Source organism: Vombatus ursinus, unplaced genomic scaffold, assembly GCF_900497805.2.
Source record: "Vombatus ursinus unplaced genomic scaffold, bare-nosed wombat genome assembly UNPS02014793.1, whole genome shotgun sequence".
NCBI classification, from domain to species: Eukaryota; Metazoa; Chordata; class Mammalia; order Diprotodontia; family Vombatidae; genus Vombatus; species Vombatus ursinus.
Window position 1 is genome coordinate 884,677 of NW_020954571.1, and position 25,192 is coordinate 909,868.

At 39.3% G+C, this 25,192-nt stretch overlaps 1 protein-coding gene across 3 annotated transcripts in view; it reads right to left on the reverse strand.

The window, feature by feature from the left end:
- Positions 1-25,192, reverse strand: part of NACC2 (NACC family member 2) — a 132,598-nt gene that overhangs the window by 81,787 nt on the left and 25,619 nt on the right. The window contains exon 2 of one of the 3 annotated variants that reach the window (XM_027869404.1): positions 3,205-3,275. The exons of the other annotated variants lie outside the window; for them this stretch is intronic. The gene's annotated coding sequence lies outside the window, so the exon portion shown is untranslated. The remainder of the gene's footprint in view (positions 1-3,204; positions 3,276-25,192) is intronic. 3 annotated transcript variants of the gene reach the window in all.

Genomic DNA, 25,192 nt, shown 5'->3' on the forward strand with positions numbered 1-25,192 from the left:
TGTCTCCCTATGAGCTCCTTATAAACAAGGTTTTTTTTTAACCTTTCTTTGTTTCTCTACTGCTTAACGCAGTGCCTGGTACATAGTAGGTATTTAATAAATAATTATTCACTTGACTTGTTGACTTAGACACGAGGAGAAACAGGTGAACAGAATCGATCATTCAGTGAAGCCCATCCTCTCTGATGGAGACAGCTTAGAGCCCACGTGTGAAGAATGGCCTACAATGGTTTTTATGTGCATATATCAAATGTTTTGTTTTTTCTTTAAAGAACATTAGAAGCCTTTAGAATATTAAAAGTCTTAAAAATCGCTATCAGTTTAAGAATTTAGCCAGTAACCAGCATGGCTGGACCTGATAGCATTTCTTGTTTTCCAGGAGAGCGATGTGGGCTCCTTCTGCCTGGGTGTCACTCCACTTAGTTTGCTATCCATTAATTGATGGGGGATGGAAGGTGCCTTTAACATTTAGAAAGCTTGAGAGCCCGGGGTCAAGGATCACAAATAGCTACACCAAGAAAATGTATAATCACATATCACGCAAAGAAACCCAGTATTGGGTTACCAGAGAAAGGAATCCAAGCTGAACACCACAGCAGAAGCTGTGTGCCTGCAAGTACCTAACCGTAGATAACCAACACCTAAGATAACACTGGATCTTGGGCAGACTGACAAAGCAAACACACCCCACAGTCATGTTTATCTTAAGCTCCATTAGTAACCTAGAAGAAGAATAAAATTTTTAAAAAGTCACTGGCTTTGAGATTTCCAATGATCAGGCCAGGGGAAAATGTTAGGGAAATACAGCAGAGGAAGGACATGTACCAAAATGACAGGGCTGACAGTTAGGCCAGCCTGGGAGTTATGCCACTTTCTTTCTTATAAACAATTTTGGGGGGGAATAAGCACTTAAACAGCTTTAAAAAAAATTATAAGTGGGGGAAAAAACCTCCCTGCAGTAGATGGGAACTGACATTTTGAAATAAATGGGTTCTTTGAAACAGTTACAGTCAAGCAGAGCTACATATTTAGACATCCTTTAAAATGTCCTGCTAACTTTATGGACCAAAATAGCTTTGAAGGCCATTTGTACTTTGATTCTGCATAGCTCCTGCATGAGAAGCTACATTTACAGGTCCCAGTACCTTTAATAAAGTGCATAGGGAATGATTAAGATGACATTGGTACTGCCAGCACTGAGACAATTCCCTCCTGATATTCCATAGAGATTACTGTCTATAATCAAAGTTGCTAGTGCTCTAAGATGACCACTCTACAGAATTCCCCTTCCAGTGACAATTATTTCAAAAGCTCCCTTTAAAAAAATTTAACCAGAAGAGGAGGACCTATCGAGGGGCTTCTGAGACCTAGAAAGTGCCTTGTATCAAAAACAAGGAAAACTTAAAAATACACATATTTAATTACTATCTCAATGCTGATGATTCTCAGATCTACAGATCTTGCCCCAAACTCTCTACTGACCTCACATCTTGAATCTCCAACTGCCTTTCATACATCTCAGTAAACAGCTTAAATAACATGTCCAAAACAGAACCCTCCCAAGGCAACACCGTCATCCCAGTCCCTCAGGTTCCCATCCTAGAGTTCCCGCTATCTCTCACCTCCATTTCCCTATCTGTTTCCAATGGCCTGTCAATTTCACCTTTGCAACATATCTCACAGACATGCCCTTCTGTCCTCCAATATTGCCACCACTCTGGTGCAAGCCCTCATGTCTAGGGTAGCAATAGCCTACTGATGGGCCTGCCAGTTGTAAGTCTCTCTACACTCCAAACTGTCCTCTATTCAGTCACAAAGTAATTTTCCTAATGCAGTCTGATCACATGACTCCCCTACTTAAAAAACTCCACTGGCTTCCTATTGCCACCAGGATCAAATACAAAATGTTTTGCTTGGCATTTAAAGCCCTTCATAAACTAGCACCATCCTATTTTTCCAGTCTTCCTACATCTTATTCCCAGTGATGCTGGCATCCTGGCTGCTCCAAGAACAATATATTCCACCTCCTAGCTCTAAGCATTTAATGTCTGTTCCCCATGTCTGAATTGCTTTCTCTCCTCATTTCAGCCTCCTGATTTCCTTCAAGCACCAACTAAAATCTCATCTTTTACTGGAAGCCTTCCCCAACCTCTCTTAATTCTTTCTAGTGCCTTCCCTCTGTCAATTGTCTATTTATCCTGTATTTAGCTTAGTTTGCATGTTGTCTCTTAACATTTAGAAAGCTTCAGAGCCCGGGGTCAAGGATCACAAATAGCTACACCAAGATAATGTATAGTCACATATTACACAAAGAAACCCAGTATTGGGTTCGTTAGATTGTAAGCTCTCTGAGGGCAGGAACTGTCTTTTCCTTCCTTTATACCCCCAGTGCTTAGCCTAATGCTTGGCACACAGAAGGTGTTTGATAAATGTTTCTTGATTGGTTAATTGACATATTCATAGAATGAGCCAGGGTTTTAATTGTCAAGGATGTACAGGAAATGAGAGGGAGGATTTTGGAAGAATCCAGGGTCATTCTCCATGATAACTACACAGGTTGAGGCTGTGATAGTGCAAAATGGCTTCTGATAACAAGATGGTATTCCAGATTTGTTGTCAGTATGATGAATTTCCATTATGGGGATGGGTGGGAATAGCTCATTCTGTGCCATCCAAGATGGAAATCTAGGCTCTACCCCTGATTGTATTACTAACTTGCTATGTGACTTTGGGCAAGTCACTACACCCTGTTGCCTCATCTGTAAAATGAAAGGATAGGCCTAGATTATGTCTGCGGTCACTTCTAGCTATTGTGAAATTCTATGTTTACTGAGTCTATCCTTATAAATTGTTCCCATGTACTCCAGGGATGAGCAGCCAAGGCCAATGGTTTGTGGCTATAGAAAAGTTTCTCTTCAGAAACAGGGAGGAGGTATTCAGAATCATGAATGTAAACTCCTTAGTATGTATTCTTGAACCATTGATCTAGCTGTTGAAATGAAATCTTCCATTAGTGAGACCAGATAGGTAATAAGAAAATAAAATTTTGCCCAAAAGGAAGAGACCAGAGTGAGGCCTATTCCCAACCAATTTCATAAAACTATAGATACTTAAAGATTTAGAAGAAACCTTAACGTGATGTAGTCTAACTGCTCATGACCTGTGGGTGACTGATGAAAATGTTAAGGAACACATCTTACTTACCTTAGTTTAGGAGCAGCAAAGAAGAGAAGAGAGAAACAAACAGAGCCCAGGGTCCACAGAGAATGAAGTACCTAAGAGGAAAGGGGTCTAATGTAACACTACATTATCATACACACACACAAATTCCCAAAACCACAACAGCCAAGTTTACAAGTTGTGTCCAATGAATTCAAAGACACTAGGTCAGACATCTCACCTGCCTCAACTTGGTAGTTTACAAACATGTTCCCATGACAGAGAATGAGCATCACCACTACCACACATAGCTACATGATCCAACAAAATCTGAGGGTTAGAACACTCGGATATCAAACAGCTGCTTGGTAAGGTTGACATCAGGAAAGTATAAGCTTTGCAGACAGGCTGAATCATCCCTTCTCCAACTGTAAGACCATCAGACATCTAGTCATCTACCACTGAATAAGCATTTATTAAGTGCCTCTGGTATACATGCAGTGTGGCAGAGGGTGAGAAATGAAGTTTAGAACATAGATTTAGAGCTGTAAAGGACCTTAAATAAGGCATGCCTAATATAAGGCATGGTCCTTGTCCTCAGAGTTCAGTCAAGCAAGGACATGAGACAACAGACAAGAGAATTTCACTATCAAACACAAAATATTATGTGAGGTACTAGGAGGAAGACCCTTACTATTAAGCTGGGCAATTAGGGAAAGCTTTAGGAAACAGATGGCATTTGGGTTGTTTAAAAGAAAAAAGAGTAGGAATTCAATAGGTCAAAAAAAAAAAAAGACAGGGCATCCTGAGTACAGGGAATAGCATGAGCTAAGTTAGAAGTCCATCATTTAAGACCAATTTCCAAATTGCTTTCATATCCACTATTTTCTTGCTTGTTCCTTATTTAAAAAAAAACACATAACCTTGTGAGGCAGGTATTATTGACCTCATCCTACACATGTGAACTGAAGAGATTTGGGATCTACTACAAGCTTCTCCCACTATCTATTGTATGATCATGGGAAAGACTTTATCTGGGAAATGACAAGGCAGGGGTATAGATGGTCTCTTAAGATGAATGAACTGAGGCCCAGAAACCAGAAGTGACCTGGATCATCACCATGACTGTTATCATAACTAACATTCATATAGTACTATGTGCCAAGCACAGTGCTATACTCTTTACAACTGTTATCTCATTTAATTCTCACAACAACCCTGAGAGGTAGGCGCTGTTATTATCACCATTTTATAGATGACTAAACTGAGGCAAACAGAGTTAAGTGACTAGTCCAGGGTCACACAGCTGGTAAGTACCTGAGATCATCTCTGAGCTCAGGACTTCCTAAATCCAGGTCTAGGGTTCTATCCATCTAGCCACTCAAGATCACACAGAGAACCTAAAGCAAATCAGGAACCACAATCCTATGCCTGTGTTTCATCCACTGTATGATGCTGCCATATGAACTACAATGAGAAGAGGGAAGGGCTGGCACATTTACAAAAAATTGCTCCGTGGCAATACCATGGGATAAGCTGTGGTTGGAAGACTAGAATCACGGGCAGTGGGGGAGACAGGAAAAAACTCAGCATGGAAACAACTTGGAAAAGTTCTAAGCTGAAGATGAGTGTCATCTAGCTTCACAACATCAGGCAGAATGACTTAGGAACTTACCACTTAGACTGACTTTTTTTTGTTTCCCTCTCTCCTCTTCTTCCACTGCCCCCAATCCTTTCTACTGAACAAAAAAAAGGGGGGGGGATTAGACTTATGCACCTTATATGGGGAATGAACTGCTGAGGAAAGTCTCCCCCTGCCAACACAGGTGGGCAACTTCTCTTCAAGTTACAGTCTTAAAGAGTTGTGTAGAGCAGAGGTGGTCAAACTAGTTAGTGGCCACAAAAACTCCACAATGGCTGAACCAGATTAAAATGTAATTGGGAAATATTTAACAAAGTAAATGAAAATGCAATATGGATAATGTTAACTGGTGGTTTTCAGATCTAATTCTATTTGAGTTTGACAACTTTGGCATAAAGCAGGGAGACGTTAAATGACTTGTCTATCATTACATAGCCAGTGTATGTCAGACAAAGAACTCAAAAGTACCTAGAGTTTGTCATTCATGGCTGTCCCAACCCTGAATTAGCAAACACTGAACAAATATTTCTAGGGGAAATGCAGGATTAGGTTCCTGAGAGCCTCTAGCCACAACATTTACTTTAGCACTTTCCTGAGTAGCCTCATTCATGCACATTTCCACAAATTTCCTCTTCTTTCTTCTGGATGTATCTTACTATTGTTATTTCATTTACATTGAACTCATGGCCAATAGCACTCTAACTCCAGCCTGAAAGAAGCTTATCTAACACTTGAATTTTTTCATTTGAGATCCATCATGTCCTTCTTGGACTTAAGAACACCAGACAGCACTAGGATATTATTATGCTTGGGGTATATTTTAGTCTAACCACCAACAAAAAAGCACAAAAACCATGACCATTGGGTGACTCTTGCCCAAAAACAACCTGAAAGCACAGTGAGTATTGATTTTGGAATTACAAATAAATTTTACAGTGAGTAGATGAATTTACAAATATAGAATATTCAACCTATATCAAATTGCTTACCATCTCTGGAAGGGAGGGGGATAGGAAGAAAATTTGGAACTCAATTTTTTTAAAAAATGAATGTTAAAAATTGTCTCTACATGCAATTGGGAGAAACTAACATTATTTTAAAAATAAGGGAAAAAAAAGATTTCTCAAGTAATGAGGACTGTAGGTCTTCCAGGCTACACCAACCACAATGCCTCTTAATCTTGAATTATTGAGGTTAAATGAGACACAATACGGACTAGGGCAAATTAATCAGTCAACAAACCCACAGTGAGAATAAGTCTCTTGAGTATTTCAGGCTTGTGCTGTCTACTATGAGGGATTCTCTAAGTCCCTCTCAGGACATAGAGTCAAAAGTGGGAAGAAATGACACACAGGAAGGATCGGACAATCTGTAACCAAATGCTAGGTTACCTGACAACAATATAGACTATAAGTGACACCAACTGCTTAAAAGAGAAACTGATCAGTGCAGATGGAAGTAAAAAGAGAATTCAGGTAGGAGGGAAGGTTTGAAAACAGGTAGAATATGGACCAGGAAAATTGAGAGGCAAGGATATTTCATGCAGCAGTAAATAATCAAGGGCTTGGAGGTGGGAAATTAGCATGGCATATGCAGGAGACAGGATGGAATAAAGCCTGGCTGAAGTGGCAAGTGGATAATGGACAGAGAACATTGCAGCAGGGAAGGCCCAAATATGGAGGGTATTGGAATAGAAGAGTTTATACTTTAATGTGGAACAACAATTAACTAGTTGTTCAAAGCAGTTTATGCATCTTCACTTACATGATCCTCAACTCTCTCAACCCAGCGCCCTGCACCTTATAAGAAAAAAGAAATATCAATTCTAGAACGTCTAAAACCACTCTGGGACTCCAAGGAGAACAATGCTCATTCCCAGAAAGCATTTGCCTGAATAGTAAAGTATTGTCCTCCCTTTGAACTTTGAGGTTCTTCCAGATGCATCAGGGGAACATGCCCTTCATTCCCAGGTATCGCAGGCAATTAGATGCTGGTGGGAAGAGGAAGAGGGCAAGGAAGAGGTCAAGGAAAGAGGGGAAAGGACAAGACAGGAATAAAAGCTTTTTAAGCATCATAACTCGGTGTGCCAGCTGCGCTGAAGCTCTTAACTTGAAAAATAAAACGTCCAACAAAAGTCCAGATTAGAAATACCATCCTTTGGCTGAAAATGAATTTAGCTTGAGCTCGTATGCTGCTGTTGCTGCCTTGTTCTGCGGATCAATCTACACAGTCCACTCTGCTACAGAAATCCAGTGTGCTCCAGGCTGCTCAATACATCACAGGGTTTAAAAACATAAAATACCTTTCCTCCCCTTCATTTCCCCTTCTCCCCCGCTTTGGGAGGATGCTGAGATAGGCACATTGGAAGGAGGACTTAGCACCCTTTCACTGGGCATTTTCAGACTCTCAGCGTGTTTTCTTCCTTCTCCTCAGAAGGAAAAACAGAAGATGTTTTCCATAAGCAGCCGATTTCATTAGCTAATTTTACCATCACTTATGGTCGACTTTATGACTAAGATTTCATGCTGACTATATTAATCCTGTCAAATTTCAGAGAGAGAGAAATGATACTGTGTGTTTTATAGCTGCAATAACTTCTAGTCCATTAGACATGCATGCTGACATGGAAGTAATCAAATTGATTTTTTTGCCTATTACAATGGAGAACTTTGTATGAGCAAATAGCCCTTCTGGCAATGATCTGTAAACCTCAAGAACCCTGCACTCCCTTCAGAAAGTGAAGAAATCCACTAAGATCCAGCTAAGAAATCTGGGTGTTCCCACCCCCTTCCCCCTAGCTTTACATGCTATTTTCCCCTGAGAGAGGGAACACATTAGTCGGCCAGAACAACAACAAAAGACAATGAAAGGAATAATTTGAGGTTTTCAAAGCCACTGTAGACATCACAGAAGATGCAATTAGCTGTTTTCCCAGGATCAAGAGTCCTATTATTTTCTTCCCAAAGATAAGACAGTCTTGTTGTGTAATGCTGGGCTCCAGCTCAGTCTCAGATTCCCACACAAATGGATCCCAGGAAATCTTGAAGGGGTTTGGGGGAAGAGGGGATAAAGGACAGCAGGCATTTTAGTACAGTGGACAGACTTCTGAACTTGTAGTCTAGAGAGAACTGGGTTTTTGTTCTGGCTGACACTTGTGAGCTGTGTGATCCTGGGGAAGTCATTAAACCTCTGGGAAATTCAATTTCCTAATAGGTGACAAGGGAACACTAATCCTCATAGAACCTACTTCACAGGGCTGTTGTGAAGAAAATGTTCTATAAACCTTAAGGCTTCAGAAATGACAGCAATAGTAACAATGACAGGCATTTATTTACAATCTTTCAAAATCTGAAAGACTTTATAGGCATTATCTCATCTGTGCCTGGCAATAAGCATGAGGTATGTACTACAGTCTGTATTATTCCCATTTTGCAGATAGTTTCATCAAAGCTCTGATAATTTTAGTGACGACATCTGTTCATAATTTCTCTGCAACACCCTCAGCCCCTATGACCCTTTCCTAGTAGTGAGTTTCTCCAAAAACAACATCTTAAAGAAGGGCCACAGGCCAGCCCCAACTCAGCTTCTGAATCTCTGGAAGCCACCATTCAACAGCAGCCTGTGCTCAGGTACCTTCACCATCCCCCTTCAACTTCTCCATCCCAAAATACAATTTAGCCAGACTCACACCAGTCAACTCTATTCAAGTAGGGAAATAAGATATATCTGTAGCAAATCTTACTTTCATGGTCTTGTTAATATAATTAAACAGGGGGGTTGACAAAATTACTTTCTGACACAATTTACTATCTCTTGCTTACTTTTATTCCATCCTGCAGCCTACTGCCCAGCAGGAATCCTCTTAAACCAAAACATTTAATTACCTTCTGTAACCCAAGGAAGGTGTGAAAATGGAATGACTACAAAGAGAACAGGAGGTTCAGTTTAGGCTGATGCTCCCCCCCATCAGTCTGACTGCTGATGCTTCTCTCTTCAGTATGAAGCAGAAAGGAGAAAAGAATTGAACAGCAGGGGAGTCAGAATGGAAAAGCTGGACAGTTTTCCCAACTCCCCCAAAGTCTCATCTTCACAGAATAGCTTCACTTCTTAAGTTTCAGACACTAGGAGTTTCCAGATTATTAGACACACATGTTCAAAGAGAATGAAAAGGTTTTTCAAAGTCCACTCAATTGAGTTCTTTATTATCCAAGCATGAAACCATCAGCCTCCTCTCAGTGGATAAACGAGAACTTAAATTTTCATATTTATCTGTTCAGTTTCTGAAACCAGGAAGGGCCAATCAACAAGGCTTAGCATCAGGATAACAAGGATCACCTTTGGGATCTTGAAAAGCACTATCTGGGTCATCACAGACATATCATGTAATTCCTCTGAGTCTCAGTTTCCTCATCTGTAAAATAGGGATAATACTCATACTATAGAATATGCAAGGTTGGTTGTGAGGAAAACACATGTAAATGTGAGCAATTATCATCATTTAACAACTGGATCGGCTACCACACAATTTATAGAAACTTACAGGGTATAATAGATTCTCAGATAAAAAAAAAAATTGGTTTTAATCTAATTGTTCCCTTTTACAGTGATGGCTGAAAATCTTTTTTGACAATTACAAAATCTGAATAATAACTCTAAAGAGGGCAAGCCTCCCTGATGGTGAACACATTTATACAGTGTTTTGTCTGCAAAGCCTTGCCTCCCAAACAATCCATAAGAAGTTAAGATTCTATTGTAATTCCCATTTTACAAATGAGAAAACTCATTTTGTTTGAGGCTCAAGAGATTGTGATTCGTCCATGTGATTTGTTAAATAGGGCTAGAGTTACAGAATTCAAACCCAGCTCTAAACCCAAACATACTTTACACCCTCAACCCCAGATCATACTCACTAATCCGACACTGCTCATATCCCAAATCTCAGTCCAACCTCTTAATCCCTAGCTACAGGCCAAAGTCCTAATGTCAGTCACAACATAGTGTCAGTAGGCCAAAGCTTTAATTCTGGCTCTGCTACAATGCTTTCTGTGTAAACTTGAACCTTTATTTGCTCATCCATCAAGTGGGTATAATCTCTGTCCCTTATCTCAAAGGGTGATTATGAAAATCAATGAAGTAAAGCAGGTGTGTGTGTTTTGAAAAGCAAAGCACATTACTGCCGAATACATAAGGCGTTATTATTAGAAATTTATCCTGGAAGAAAATGGAGAGTCATTACTCTGGGTCTTACGATTACTTCAACTGGAGGCCACACTGGTCAGTTCCCTCTGAGGGTTTGCCAGCACACACCTCAAAAAGGCATGAAGAATGGAAATCTTCCCAGCACCCTTAACAACTGAGTGAGGGTCAAAACAATATATGCTATTCTTGTGACCCATCAAAAGGCAATGTTATACTTCCAACTCTTAAAACTTTCCCTGAAGGGGGCAGTGAGTAGAGCTCCAGTCTTAAAGTCAAGAGGACCTGAGTTCAGATCCACCCTTGGACATTTGACACTTTGACACTTACTAGTTCTGTGACCCTAGGCAAGTCACTTAACCCCACTGCCTCACCAAAAACAAAACAAAACAAAACAAAACAAAAACAAACAAACCTTCCCTGAAGGGACCCAAATACGACCCAAACAAGTATGGAGGGGAGGGGGTGGTGGTGGTGATGGTAGAGAGAGAAGCTGTGCCAGGGCCGAACAAGATACTGTAAGAATGTTTTGAATTGCTTTTCTAAAAAGAAGTCAAAAAAGTCTGAAACGTGGAGGGTACATTCATATCTTTCATTTCCCAAACTTTTCAAAGCAACAAAATGTTTCTTGTATACTCAAGAGGGAAATTCAAAAAAGGGGTTCAGTGGTAGATAGATACCCATTTCAGGACATACTCAAGTATGCTTCTAAGCCCAACTGAGGATATGATCATCAAAGGTATCTTTGTTGGGCCAATTAAAGGGGAAGAGGGAATTGGTGGTAGAGGGAGCTTTCCGTGTTTTTCCCAGTTATTGGAAATCTGACTGAGAGGGGCAGGATACAACATCAAGGAGCTTTCTCATGACCTCAAGAGATATTGCCATGACAACTCTGGTTCAATCTTCCAAACACTGGTATCTTCATTTGCATGGGTGTGAAACAGAATGATTAAAGTAAGTTATTTTCTCAGCTTGGAAGTTAAGGATGGGAGGGTGGGGGAGAAGAGAGAAAGAAAGATTGGAGTAAAAAAGGGTACACAGCTCTAAGAGAAATTTACGCAAATAACAGCCTTTACAGTGTATAGTATGAAAAAAAGAGAAAAATTATCAGCTAACCACAACTTGAAATAGTCAGATCTGTCCCATAACATCCAAAACAACTTGGTGAATAAAATAAAGGAAAATCAAAACTACTGCCAGCATAATGTTTCACTTTAAAAAATTCAATGGTTTAACTAATATTCAAATGAATAAATGTTGCTGCTCTTTGGATGGTAGTAGAAAAAAGTTAGCCTCAGTGTCTGAAAGACCTGGGTTCAAGTCTTACCTCTAACACATACTGGCTATGTGACTCTGACCAAGGCTCTCCACTTGTTAGTGCCCCAAGCTACCAACATGTTAAGACAGGGTTCCCAAATGATTTCTCAACACCTTTTCAACAAAATGTGCTGTGAATCTCCAGTGTAATTTAATATACTACTCATAATATTCTTCTGGATTGATTCATTAAATGCCTACAATAACCATAATGGTAACTTTAGGCCCAAAAACCTTCACATTTAAAATCTGCAACATAACTATAATTACAAAATATAATTTTTCTTCCTATAATTATCAAAACTCTAAATATAAAATTATAGAACTCTAATTATAAATAATTATGAATATTTTACATGGGATAGTCTATTAAAATGTTGAAGCACAGCAGGACCTCATATGCTTACTACTATCTGAAAGACTATATTAAATTACCTTATACATTTTGTTGAATATATATTTTAAATGAAATTACAACTTGGAAAATGTTTAACATAATAATCATATAAACAATTTCTATATTTGACTTTTTTTCTTTTTTGCAAGGCAATTGGGGTTAAGTGACTTACTTGCCCAGGGTCACACAACCGATAAGTGTCAAGTGTCTCATCTGAGACCAGATTTGAACTCAGGTCCTCCTGACTCCAGGGCCAATGCTCTATCCACTGCCCACTGCGACATCTAGTTGCCCTCAACTTTCAAAATTTGAACAAAAATTTTCAAGAATCGGCTTACCACCAAACATAGTCTTAAATCTGGTTCTACATCAGGTTTATTTCTCTATTCTGATTTAAATCAAGAATAAAGTGAAAATGCTTGCTCACACAATGTGCTGGAAAATGGTAGAATACTACAAGTTCCCTTGCTGAGATGGAAGTTCATTTAAAAAATTTTAGCCACCTAACCAAGAGGAAAGAATAGCTAGTTTTATAAAAATGTACTGCTAATGACAAGAGTTCATTAAACGACAAATGCACTTAAAGTACAATTGCATATATTGCTTTATTTTTATCATTATATATAATCTATCCATTGTAAGGAAAGAATCTCTTTATATGATTTTCTTTTCCACCACTGGCACATCGGCTACACTCTCATGGAAACTGAATGACCAACGTTGCCAATCAGTTCATTTGAAAATCACCAGATAGAATATGAGGATAAATTTAAACCCCCAAACAGCCTTAATACGGCACAGTAATTAAAACTGTTTCTACAGAACATCTGTAGTAGTCTGTGATGATTTCAAAAGCCCGTGTAATGTGCATGCCCAGCAATCAGTTTTCAAACAGCCCAACATATGTGTTTATTTGTACTTGTACACTGGTGGTGGTTTGGAAGCACTCTGATGACAGACTAAGAACCTTGAAGAGCACACTGCACTTAGTCCGAAGACTCGGTTTGATGTGATCGTGACCAAAATCATCTGGCTCATGATCATGGTGGTTTAAAAGTGCTGCAGAAACAAACTTATAATGCTTCAGATGTGTACATGCCTGTTGTCATAGAGGAAACCTATATTTATAACATTTGCTGTGTAAGGCATCATTAAAGAATTTTTACCATAAACCCCTTGGCCCATCAAGACACTCCCCCCCCCCAGGGCCCACAAACTACTAAATGGAAATCATGGCTCTCCAAGACTCCTAAGTTGCAGAGAAGGTGGCAATAAGAGGGGGTTTCCTCATATCAATGAAATTACTACAAACAGGTCCAAGTTACTTTAAAATTTGCTCCATGTAACAATTAGTTCTGCCTCATCTGTGTCAGGCATTCTTCAGTATGCTATCTCTTCTACTCTTTGAATATTTGCTCTGCCCCATTCCCTACTATATTACATGGGGACAGCTGTGGGCTTTACCCCACATTGCCATGATCTCTATATATTATTCTGTAAAAATCTTTGTAGTTAAGAGAACCATGCCTGTATTTGTTTTGGGGGACAGGGAGGGAAGAATGGAGTACCATGGCACTGTAAACATTGTTGATTAGTGGATTGTTTTTCCAGCATAGTGGATATACAATAAAATTCTATGAACAAAAAAATTCAAATATTCATCAAGCACCTACTATGTACATGGCAACTATGCCAAGTGCTTGGAATACAAAGACAGAAATCAATCAGCCCCTGTCCCAGTGAAAGAGTTTATCTTCTATTAGGGTGGTGTTGGGGGGAGATGACATATACTGTACACACACCAGCCTAATATAAAGTAAGGTAGTGTGACTAGGGCCAAAGGAGAGACTCAGACAAAATGCTCTAAGAAAATCTGAGGAAGAAGAGGACCCTTTTAAGGTGGACTGGGGTAAGGAGTAGGAATCAAAGATCTCATGGAATTGGTGGAGCCTGAGCTAAGACTAAGGAAGACAAAGACTCTGAAAAGCAGGGACCAGGAGGAAGTGGTTAGCCAGTGTGAATGCAAAGGCAAAAGATGGCATGTTGAGTTTGGACGATAGTAGTCAAATTAAACTGGAACATATAATATGCAAAAGTAAAATAAGGTTGGAAATACAGATTTAAGAGGAATACAGTGGAGGGTATCAAATGCCAGACTAAGGAATTTTAATTTTATCCTAGAGGCAATAGGGAATCACTGGAGAGTTTTGGGGAGTGGAGTGATGTGCTAAGACAATTTCTGTCTGTTTGAAACTGTTTAAATTGTCATCACTTACAGTGTAAAACATGCACCATGTACTTTTCTGGGTGTGAGTAGGCTGTCCTCTATACAAGGTAACCAGTTCAGCCTTGAACAAATTTTAACTTAAATACCTCCAGCATCCCAGGGGATCCTATTCTCTCCTTTTCAACATCTATCCTCCAATAGTATCTTATGCATGCTAGAAACCTAATAAACATTTGTTGAAATGATGTGTTAAAGGATGTTAAATTCAATCAAAAGTGACTTTAGTGACTTAGAACAACCTGAAATGTTACACCCCCTCAATAAACACAACCACATCCACAAAGAGCATCTGAATTTTTAAGATGAAAACCAAGCCTTAAATGAAAGATACAAAGCCAGGTTTGTATCATTCAGGGATTGATTAGCATGGAAGGGAAAGGAGGGAATACTCCAGAAGTCATAATCTACTGGCAGTCACTCCTCATAAAGGTCAGACAAGCTTTGATCTTGATCAGTAATACTGCCTGCTTCAAATGACCTTTAGGGAGAAATGATAACTCTCATGTCATCCAAGTTTTCAACTGGTGTCAAAATGTTGACATGGATGTACAACTTTGAAATTTCTTCGTCTGTAAAATGAAAGAATAGGATTAGATGATTTCTGAGGATCCACCCAATTCTAAAATCTTATGATCCTGGCCTACTAACATAGTTCATCATGAACAGGTACTTAGGATGGGATACAAAAAGAATGCCAGGTGTTTTTTGGGCATAATAGTCCAGGAGTCACCACCAAAAGAGATTTTAGGGAGAAGGGAGAGGAGGAAAGAAGAGGTGAGGAGGGAAGGCCTTGGCTGCTCAAAACAAGAACATTTTTCCATAACTTGCTCCTTTCCATTAGAATAACTTGAGGACCAATCTCATTCTCATTCATTTCTAGGATACCTTTTATTATAACCTCTTGCCAAATAAATTGGGCAAGAGTAATAAACAAAAACTTATCTTCTTTTTCAAAACTGACTTATCCAGTTGAGAAAAATTTCTCTAGTTCAGCTTTTCACCTCAGATGTCTTTTGATGCTGCCTTCAAGCATATCTCTACCTACCTGCGATTCCATTCGATCACACTGAAAGAGTATAGTGATACCTCTTTTATGGATTCTTTCAGTAAAGTCTGTCTCTTGATACCAAATTTTTTTTTATAAATCACTTGAAACCAAGTTACCAGATGGAGTCATATGGCAACCAGAGCACAAATGGGGCCTTTACCCTCTTTCTGGCCCCCCAAGATTTCCAGATTATGGTGGGACATATATTTGATGTTATTTAGCACTCAAAAGTGCTTTCATACTATATTCCCTCGCCTCCCTTTATCCAACATCCTAGAAGGCATTTCCTACTTCCTGTATTACTTCTACCTCTAGTAACAAAGTTTCTCAGGAGGAAGTGTGTCACTGGAAACCCTCCCCTTCTTTCACAGAGATAGGATAAGACCTGAGACACTGTAATTCTTCAACAAAGCATGGGAATGGTGTAGCAACATGGTACAGTGAGTGCATCCTGGCTAAGGAGAAAGAGACCTTGAATGGAGAAGTTATTTAAAATGAACTGTTCAACTTAAGGCCATGCACAAGGCATATTAGTCACTGTTACCCTCTGTAACAGAGAATGGCCTCACCCACAGAAATAACACATAATTTGGAGTAGGCACCAGGGAAAGACAGAGACAAACTAGCTTATGATAGAGGTCTTCTTATCTAAAACCCAGGGAAAATTCTGTGCTGCTCTGTCTTAGTCATTTCATTCATACAAAGGGAAGATTACTCAATAGGGACCAGCATTAATTCATTTTCATGAACATGATAAGGCAACTTCAAGATACTAGATAAGAAGAGAAGGCAGTCACAGTTGGGTCATCTCTAACTATCTTTAGGGCTGTCTGACTGAGCACTAAGTTCTGGCAATAGGGGAGAGCATTAGAAAATACCAATTAGTTAAACCACTGTGTCCAGATCTGGACCCCACCATGTTAAGTGTTTAACCAATAAACATGGAGGATGTGGGCATGCCCAAACCAATTACCTGTTTTCGGTTAATTTGCTTGGGGCTTGGGAGAGGGGATTAGAAGGAAAGAGAAATAGCTTGTGAAAAACAAACAAAACACTAGAAAGCCTGAAACAAGATACTACTAAGCCTAGGATGGCTGAAACTGATTTAGCCAAAAAGCTTCCCCTAAATAGAAAGTTTTTGAGCTTCATGTAAGTACAAGAAAACATTTCAATATGAAGGATTTTATTATTAACTATTCAACAATTCCGATAAAATGAAAAAAAAAATCCTCTTTAAGGGCAAGAACTGTTTGAAGTTTGTCAGGTAGAGTCAGTGTTTCAGTGCCTGGCACATAGCAGGTGATAAATGAATGCTTGTTGATTGACCCAAAAAATAAAGAAAAAGAAAAAACCCACTTCCAATGTGTGTCCTGAAATCAGTTTCATTTTGGCTCAATCTCTTATACCTTCCTCAGCTATACTATTAGACCTGGAAAGTAAAAATGTTGAGCCCCAAAAGCCTTTCAAAAAGAAAATTTAGGGGTGATCACTGTACTCTGCTTATTAAAGCAGAGAAGAGGACTCTGAGTAATTTTAGAGTTGTTTTCAACAAGAATTTTGGATTTAATCCCAGTTATCCAAAAATCCAATTCATCAGAATAGCAAACTTGCCCCTCAAGCACTATTTCCTCCACACACTTTAAATCCAAGGAAGTATAGTTTTCATACAATCTTTGCCTGTCTCATTAACTATACAGTGGCTACTGAGATGCTGAAGGAAGGACAAGAGCAGAAGATAATCCAGAATCAGACCCTAAGGGCAAAGGGCAGCAGTGACCTCACTAAACCTAGGGCCAGGAGAAGGCAGAGATATTCTTCCCTTGGCCAAAGAGAAAGTAATCATTTTTGAAAGGATTTGTTTGGTTAAGGCTCTGAGCCCTGCTGGGGGCCTGGAATTTCTCGGCAACCCAGCCCAAAATGTTCATCAGGAGCTCTACATATTCACATTCCATTTGCCTTTTCTTTTATAAGCCTTTCACACGGTTTTTTTTGGTCCCATCTCCTTCTGAAAACCCTATGTGTAACTCACCAGAGAAACTAGTGGGCCCAGAAAAGAATGAAAAATGATCTGAGGGATGGAGAACAGGTTTCATGTAAAAGAGTCAAAGAACAAGGGTCTTCATTTAGCATAGACAAAGCTACGGGTTGACTTGGTTACAGTCTTCAAGTACATGACAGTTTTTTATAGATGAGACACAGAACATTTAGTTCCCTCTGCCCACCAAAGACTCAAAAAAAGGAACTGACAAAGGAAAGCAAGACTGACTAAATTTGGGCAAGAGCAACCATGGGTGAGGGGTGAAGGAGGATAAATTATGGGACTGGGCAACCAAGCAATGGTGTAGTACCTCTCTCCCCATAGAGCTGTCCTGGGGTAGCCACGATATGCATGGGCACGATGAAGGCACTGGTTGGACCACATGATCAGCTCTAAAAGACTCCCAATCAACTTCATTTGGATTTTACCAAAAACAAAACAAAAACAAAAAAAAAGCAAAACCTTTTCATTGTCAAAACTTCCAGGTGGGGGAGTGTGAGGAGTGACAACTCAAGTAATTGAGAAACAATTGGTAATGTCCTTCATATGATTTCCTCTCTCTATGGCTTCTCTGCCCCTCTCTTGTCCTCTGGGGCAGCATAGATTTATGACATTTTTAATAGGCAGTTAATTTATTTAATATGGAATATTAATAATGAAGTGACGGGGCTGGCAGTTTAATGGTACTGAGGTTTGGGGGGTATTTTGGGATACTATTAAATTTTTACAGTTAACAGATGGATACTATTTCTTAGAACATATAAACTGATCCTTCTACCGTATGTGTCCAAGGATATTTATATTCCAAGCTTACTCAGCTCCCCCTTCTTTATTCCTGTGTTAAAAAAGTTATTCCCAAACACCAAAGTTAACCTACTCAGAGTACATCTACCTAAACAAAAGTTTCTTTTATTTTCCTTTACTCAAAGAGCTTTTAAATTCTTTTCCAATTCAGATGTGTCTTAACACTCCTATAAGGTAGCTAGGCCTTATCCTCAAGGTGGTGACCTGGAAAAATGGCAAAATTCCAGGAATACAATTCCTAATTCCCAGGTAAGTAGTTATGTGTTTTTAATGCCAGTGAAGGCAACAGTCAAACAAAAATACTCAAACAAAAGGAATTAACAACTTGGGGCAATGACCAACTCTGGGCTCAAAGTCCAGCCAGGGGGGGAAAATTGTCCAAATTTGTCATTCCCCAATTGATAAATGGTCAATGGATATGAACAGGTAGTTTTCAGATGAAGAAATTAAAGCTATTTATAGTTATATGAAAAAAATGTTCTAAATCACTGTTGATTGGAGAAATTAAAACAACTCTGAGGTACCACATCACACCTATCAGATTGGCTAACATGACAAAACAGGAAAATGATAAATGTTGGAGAAGTTGTGGGAAAAATTGAACGCTAATGCATTGATAGTGGAGACATAAACTGATCCAACCACTCTGGACAGCAATTTAGGGCTATGCCCAATGGGCTATCTAACTGTGCATACCCCCAATACCGCTTCTAGGTCTGTGTCCCAAAGACATAATAAAAACGGGAAAAGGAACCACATGTACAAAAATATTTATAGCAGCTCTTTTTGTGGTAACAAAGAATTGGAAATTGAGGGGATGCCCATCAATTGGGGAATGGCTGGACAAATTGTGGTATATGAATGTAAAGGAATACTATGGTTCCATAAGAAATGATGAGCAGGTAGATTTCAGAAAACCTGGAAAGACTTACATGAACTGATGCTGAGTGAAGTGAACAGAACCAAGAGAACACTGTACACAGTAACAGCAACATTGTGCAATGACCAACTTTGATAGACTTAGCTCTTCTCAGCAATGCAAGGATCTAAGACGTCTCCAAAAGTCTCATGATGGAAAATGCTATTCACATCCAGAGAAAGAACTATGGAGTCTGAATGCAGATCGAGGCAGACTATTTTCTCTCTTTTTTGTTTTCTTTCTTGTGATTTTTCCCTTTGGTTCTGATTCTTCTTTATAACATGACTAATGTGGAAATATGTTTAATATAATTGTACATGTATAGCCTATATCAGATTACATGCCATCTTGAGGAGGGGTGAGGGAAGGGACAGGGAAAAATTTAGAACTCAATCTTATAAAAGTGAATGTTGAAAACTAAAATTAAATAAATTAATTTTAAAAACAAAACAAAAAAATTGGCCAAATTATATTGACTAGGAATCAGGAGGGACCTTCAGAGGCCACCTAATCCAAGTTTCTGGCCAACACTGGAATCTCCACTATGATGTCCCTGACAGGTGGTCATCTAAACCTCCAGTGATGGAGAGGTCAATACTTGACAAAGAAAACCAATTCTGTTGTGATACAGCTCTGATATTTAGAATTTTGCTCCTCACGTTAAACTAAAATCTGCCTCCCTAATACTTCCTTATGCCCATTTGGTGCCGGGTCCTGCTCTCTAGAGCTACACAAAAAGAATTTACTTCTTCCATTAGACAGCTCTTGAAATACTTGAAGTAATCATATCCCTCCCTCCCTTGTCTTTTTTTTCCCTGATTAAATATCCCCAGTTCCTTCAACTTCAATATTGCATATTTACAATCCTTTCACTCCTGGATTGTCCTCCAAGGAATTTGCTGCAGTAGTCTATTCTTTCCTAAAATCTAGCACACTACATTGAACCCAACACTTCAGAAATGATCTGACTTGAGTCGAAATTAGCAGGACTGTCACCTTGTTCATTTTGGATGCTATGCCAGTATTAACATGACTTATGGTTGTATTACCTTTTGGTGAAGAGTGCCACACTACCAAGCTAGGTGAAAACCAAAACTGAAAATGAAAAGAAACCAAGCATCCTGAACCTATTTCAGCTATCACTTCCAGTCAAGGAGGAGGATAAATCTTAGCCAGGGGGAGAAAAAGCCATTATTTTCTACATGATGTGACTACCGGGCTTCCCAATCCTTCTCTATTGTTTGGTAGATGCCTGAAACAACCAGCACCATACTTTCAGCTTAAAGTCTCCAATTGGGTTGAAATACTGAATACCCTGGGAAGGACAGACTCTGAGCTATTACCAGTACATTATTGTACCACAGTGTGAATGAGGACTCCAAACAGGTTTTAATGAATGAAGAAAAGAAAGAGTAAGAATGCTACCAAGTAGAGAGGGTATGAAGCAGGGATGCTGACAGATCTGATTTGAAGCTGTTATATGTCTAGGAAAAAGACCATCCTTGGTCTCCGCTCTCTACAAAAAGACCTGATTCAATTAAGTAATAAGGGATACAAAACTGTTCATCACTGGGTCGCTAATCTACTGATACTAGAACTATACCCTAAGGATATTATTGACAAAGAAAAAGAGAAGATCTATGCCTACAAAGGAATTCCTAGGAGCAATATTTGTAATAATAAATCACACACACACACACACACACACACACACACACACACATTCCTTTTGGAGGCCTTGGTTCATAGATGGAACCTAATTAATAGGGAGAAAATGTGGAGATGATAAGTACTCAAATTTCTCCCCCAGCTGATTTCATCCCCCAAAAGGATTTCTGTCCAAGCCCTCTTCACTGTTCTTGGTCACGCTCTGCCTTACAGAGGCAAAAAAAAAAATTTCCTTTTGGAGGGAGAAGATGATTTGCATAATATTCTTTGCAAGTTCATATCAGCCTCTGATAATGATCTCAGCATAATGCAGAGACGTTTGAGAAGGCTGTTACAACACTAAGTAATCATATTTTAAATTATGTTTCCCTATATAGAAAGGTGTTGCAAAAACACACAGACATGAAATCTGTCTGTTGGAGCCCCAGTACGAACCACCTGACCATCTTCCCACTATTCTACTGTTACAGATTGCAACACTGGCTTCCAGATCTTACCAGACAAAAGCAACTAACTATACCAGACTGCCTTTACAAAATACCCAGCTCCTTCTCCAGATAGATGCTGGAATCCATATGACTGCATGAGAAATACCTGATGACACATATGGGAAGAAGAGAACAGAATAAGCCTTTATATGCCACCTACTATGTGCCAGGTACAATGTGAAGTGCTTTTACAAATATTATCTCATTTGATCCTCAAAACCACCCTGCACAGTAGGGGTTTTGTTGTTGTTGTGCAGGTGTCCAAATCTTTAGGACTCTGTTTGAAGTTTCCTTTGCAAAGATACTGGAGTGATTTGCCATTTCCTTCTTTACCTCATTTTACAGATGAGGGAACTGAAGCAAACAGGGTTAGTCACACAGCTAGTAACTCAGACCAGATTAGAACTCAGTGCTCTATCCACTGCATACCACCTAGCTGTCTCACACATAAGCTAGAGAACATCACAATCTCCCCTTCCACTTGACATACTTCAGCAGTGACGTGAACTCTAGACACAGACAACTGGAAGCTTCTTAGCCAGAAAGATGGTCCCCATGAGTCATCCCAAAGCCATATTGATGGAGCCCAGTTTGAAGACTTCTCTCTTGAGTTCTCCAGTGGCCAGATAACTTTTGAGTAGAAATTCCACCCTCCTGAATCAATAGGACTGAAAGTGGGCTGGGTTAAATTTGCCACAACAAAAAACCTAATTCAGGGAAAATGCTGTTCACAATTGAAGTTGATGGTCAACTGAGAAAGCCAAGTGTATTCCTAAGCATGCTGCTGGATGGTAAGATCACATCACTCTTCCAAACAGTCCCCAGAACCCTGTCAGAGGGGAACTTCTGATATGTTCACATTTCTGTTTTCCCAAACAGAATGCTATGTTCCTTCTCCTCAAGGGGTAAAGGGGATTCTCCTTAACATTAGGGGGTTGAATACCTGTCTAAAACAGAGTGGAAAGAAGGGGTGCATAGGCACAAAATATTTTATGGAAAACTCAGCAACCTGAAATACATGCAGTCCTACCAATGGTCACATCTAGGCTTCAGGTTCTGGAGAGCAGCAGTGGAAAAAAAGCATTTGATTTGAAGTCAAAACACCTCGGGTTGCAATCTTTTTGCTCTACTCCTTATTATCTCTGGGGCAGCTAGGTGGTACAGTGGATAGAGTGCCAGGCCTGGAGTCAGGAAGACTCATCTAACCTCAGACACTTCCTGTGTGACCCTGGGCAAGTCTCTTAACCCTGTTTGCCTCAGTTTCCTCATCTGAAAAATGAGCTGGAGAAAATGGCAAACCATTCCGGTATCTTTGCCCAGAAAACCCAAACTGGGTCACAAAGAGTTGGACAGGACTGATATGACTGAACAACAACATCCCTAATAGACAAAAAAACCAAACTACTTATTATCTCTATGAACTTGAGCTAATCACTAGCCTTCCCTCTAAGGTCTCACTTATAAAATACTCACTTAATCACTTACAAAATACAGAGGTTGCACTACATGCGTTCTAAAGCCCTTTCTAACTTAATACGTTATAAGTTATTTAAAACTTGGCAAGATAGATCTCAACAACTCTCCCTCCCCCCTTAAAGTAGGGATAGGAAGGTTCCAACCAAGTTAGGGAAAGGGAACTGGATGAGAAAAAGACTTTGTATGAGAAGGAGAAAGTTGATTCAACACCAGGTCTTCATGGGTAATGGAAAAGAGCAACTCTCCCCCCTTTTTGCTTTCCTTTTCTTCATTTAGGAGACTGATGCATAAAGCAAGAGTAGACCACTCAACCTCTATTTTCCTAAAAGCTTTCTTTCTTTTTTATTTAAAAAAAAATCCAATTATAGCACCAATCTCTCAGCAGGGGTCAGTGTTTGAATAAAAACGGGCAAAGTGAGCGGACACAACAGCAGCAAGATTAATGCCTAAAGGGTTTCAAAAGTTGTATGATGCAGATTTCATTAACATCTTAATTGTAATGTATCTTTTTAATCTTCTCTCACACTAATGGCTTTATATGCTTCAAAAAAAAAAAAGGAGAAAAAACTGCTGACAACAACAAAAAATATCAATATACAAAATTTAACAAAGGCGCTTAGCAGTACAATGGAAATGAAATTAGATGCAGGAAACTGTGTTAAGTTAACACTGTGATTTTTAACTGCACAACAGTCCCAGAATGAAGCTAATACTGTTTCGGCCACTTCTATTCTTTCCTGTGATACAGAGGCAATAAGAAAGCTCAGCAAAGCCCTGCTGCAGGCATCCTGGAGGAGATGAAGCAATACAAAGGGCCCAGTGCGCATTCCTAAACTTAACCAGAAGAGACATTTCAAATGGTTGGAATGAGCATCTTCATCATGTTAAATATCTTCCTAGGGCCACTGATTTAAAGAAAGGGTCATAGAAGTCACCTACTTTATAGATGAGGAAAACTGAGGCCCAGATAGTGGAAGGCCCAAGGTCACACAGGTAGTAACAAAGTCAGGATTCAAACCCAAGTTCTGACTTTATATTGGGCATTCTTGCCACTGCATCCAGCTATTTATTTCTGCTATGTCCTCTGTGGAATTACCCTAAAAGCCCACTTTAGATCAGCACTGAAATTTCTGACTACGACTTTTACTCCATATTACTCCGCCCAAATCAGGAATTTACACTGTAACAAGTGATGAATATGACGAATCCAAAAGCATAGGAAGACTATTATATGAACTGAGATGGAGAGTAAACAGAATCAGGAAAATAATACGCAAAATGAAAATAGAAAACAAAAATTAAATTCAATGCTGTATCACCCAGACTGGTCCCAGAGAGGAGAAAATGAGCTTTCTTTGCAGATGTATGTGTGAGGGTGGGAAAGGAGTATAAGCAAAGGAAGGGAATAATGCCTACTATATACCACTTTACAAAAAATTTCTCATTTGAGCTTTATCGAAATCCTGGGAGGTAGCAATTATTATCCCCATTTTTCAATTGAGAAGACTAAGGCAAATAAAGGTGAAGTGACTGAGACTAGATTTGAACTCAGGTCTTCTGAACTCCAACTCCAGGGCCAATACTCTTATCTGCTACACTACCAAGCTGCCGAGACTTCTTTGACATAATGGTTAGTTTTTCTGTTTTCTTACAAGGGATGATGGCTCAAGGGAGGAAAATATATTTAGAAATTATATTAATCAATTTTTTTAAAAAGAGCTTTTCACACCAATGGTAGACATGATGTGCAAAATGTATGTGGATTCTAAATTCGAGAGTGACAACACACTCTGACTTATCCAGAAACATCAGGAAATGAGGTTCCCTACTAGATAGGTGATTCAAGTTAACTGATAGTTGCTTTTGGACATTGGTATTTTTAAAATATTTATTAAATTCTAATGTACACCTAGCCTAACCATACAAAGCAGGACTTCATTACTGTTTGATGATTCAGAAGACCTTTCAGGATTTTTGCAGTGCCTTGGAGTCAATGGGAGGAGACACACCACCTCAAATACAACAGTGAGAAGAAATTTGCACTACCTGATTGTTTAAATCTGGGGTAGACAGGAGTTTAATTTACACTTTTTAGCTTACATTGACCATTTAGAGTATACTTTTAACAAACTGGTTTAGACCAAAATAATATAGGGGGAAAACTGTGCTTCCACCCAAGCCCACCTAAATCTTGAGCTCCTAGAAAATGCCTGAAGTTACTGGGTACATACTTTTTTTATTACAGAAGGCAAACTTCTTGAAGTTAGGGTATTTTTCCACTTTATATCTTTGGAGCATAGCTTGGTGCTTTGAACATGGTAGGAATTTAATAAATGCTTACTTTATTGGTTGGAAGCCAATACACCTATCCAAATTTTACCTGTCCTTCTAGGCCAGTTTGAACCCTTCCTCTAGGAAATCTCTTTCCAAATGGTGTAAGGCCCACGAAGAGCTTTCCTTTCTTGATATAGTTTAAGTTAATAAATCTCAGTTAACTTGAATTATCTGTCAAGTAGGCCACTCCATTTCCTGAACTTTCTGGAATTATGTCCATTTGGAAGAGAGAAGGGAGGAAAAGAGGAGTTAGGGTCAAGAAAGGATAAAGTCCTGAATACCTAGAATGCACTCCCTTCCCTTCTAACCCTCTGCCTGCTAGAATTAAGTCACTTATGCTCTCTAGGCCTCAGTTTCCTATTCTGTAAAATGAGGGAGTGGGTCGGACTAGATGACCTCTGAAGTCCTTGTCAGCTTTA